Source organism: Dendropsophus ebraccatus, chromosome 4, assembly GCF_027789765.1.
Source record: "Dendropsophus ebraccatus isolate aDenEbr1 chromosome 4, aDenEbr1.pat, whole genome shotgun sequence".
In the NCBI taxonomy this organism is placed as follows: domain Eukaryota; kingdom Metazoa; phylum Chordata; class Amphibia; order Anura; family Hylidae; genus Dendropsophus; species Dendropsophus ebraccatus.
In genome coordinates, this window is record NC_091457.1 from 171,880,186 (window position 1) to 171,881,956 (window position 1,771).

The 1,771-nt window shown below is 44.0% G+C and overlaps 1 pseudogene; it reads right to left on the bottom strand.

Annotated features, from left to right (window-relative positions):
• Positions 1-572: 572 nt before the first annotated feature.
• On the bottom strand, positions 573-1,542 carry LOC138789390 (olfactory receptor 1f45-like; annotated as a pseudogene).
• Positions 1,543-1,771: the final 229 nt, after the last annotated feature.

Consider the following 1,771-nt stretch of genomic DNA (forward strand, 5'->3'; position numbering starts at 1 on the left):
CGACGTCAGTGAACTAGCCAGACCTTCCCTCCGGGAAGGAACAACCAAGCCAAAGGCGTTCTCCAGTCAAGGAAACCACCTCAGCAAGGTATCCACAGACAGCTGTTTCGGGGTTTTTGCCGCTCATCAGTGTGGAGTAGGTTTCTGGCTAGTGGGAGCAATGACTAGTAAGTGCATGCAAAAGGACACTGGTTGACCTCAGGGATGTTTGAACCCATCCTAACATGGAACAAGACCCTAATACATTTCGGCTTCTGATTCAAAACAGGTAAATATCACTATGTGTAATAGGTCAAGTGATCAACAGACAGAGAAGCAGATGCTCTTTCATTGGCTGCCTGTTCAATTCTGACATGCCTAAAAATTACCAGCCGCACAGCTCCCTTAATGGGGTATATTCTGCTGACAGCTGAATAAGGCTAAAGGCCACAAACAGTTTAGTAACCGATCTAGCAGCCCTGGGCATGTGACAACTGCTGATCAATAAGGTCGGCACTCATTTACTGTGCTGATCTGACCATGTAATACAACCCTTGAGTAGAATAGCTTAGATTAGGGCCTGGATGTTTTCCTTATTTATTTAAATACCACTTGTGGATTCCTTGCCTTGGTGCTAAGGGTCGGCTCCTTCGAATGAATTTCTTTAGCGTATCCATTACATCTTGGTTACGTAAACTGTAGATGAAGGGGTTGAGCATAGGTGTTATGACTGTGTACACCAAGCTGACCAGCCGATCGTAGCCGGGAGAGTAATTAGAGGGGGGGGCAAAAATAAATAAAAATGATCGTGCCATAGAAAAGGCAAACAACAGTCAGGTGTGAAGAGCAGGAGTAGAAGGCTTTCCTCTGACTCTCGTCAGTCTTTAGCTTTACTATGGCCTTAGCAATGAGTAAGTATGAAGCAATGATGAAGAGAAATGGAATGATAATGGCCAGAGTCCCCTCAGTGTAGATTAGGACTTCGGGTAGAGTGGTGCCTGAGCAGGAGAGTCTGATCAGAGAAGTCATGTCACAGAAGAAATGCTGGATTAACTTGTCTTTACAGTACGCCAGCATAGAGATGGCGAAAGTGTGGAGGAATGAATGAAGAGTTGCTGTGACCCAGGAGGCAGTCACTAGGATGGAACACATGCTTTTATTCATTATGGACGTGTAGCGCAGAGGGTTACATACCGCCAAGTACCGGTCAAAAGCCATTACTGATAAGAGGAAATTTTCAGTGGTGCCTAGTGCCACAAAGAAATACATCTGGAGGAAACAACCCAGGAAGGAAATGCTCCAGCGGCCGTGATTAAGGCCATGGAGAAGTTGTGGTACTGTGACAGTGGAAAAGAAAATGTCCACAAGTGACAAGTTTCCTAGGAAGAAATACATAGGTGTCTTCAAGTTTGGAGAGAGGGTTATGGAAGTTAATAGGAGCAAGTTACTGTTCCACGTAAGTAAGTAGATTATAAGCAGAACAGCAAAAAGCGCACAGTGATCACAAGGAAGGTCGGAAAAACCCAGCAGAGTAAAACTGGAGGAACTATTAACTGCTTCCATTATGCAAAAGTCTTACAGTACGTGACCTTATGGGGGGTCAGGCAGAGTGACACCTTCTCAGTACATGGAATAAGTATCATCACAGGGAAATATTAGACATCAGCAGTTTACTATAGTAATGCTCACTAGGGTCTTAAAAGCCTTTCTGTAAAATTAGGAAATTATGAAAATAATCCTGTTTATGGTCAAGAAACTGCAATAAAATATGGGACAAAGCCCCAATCACTGT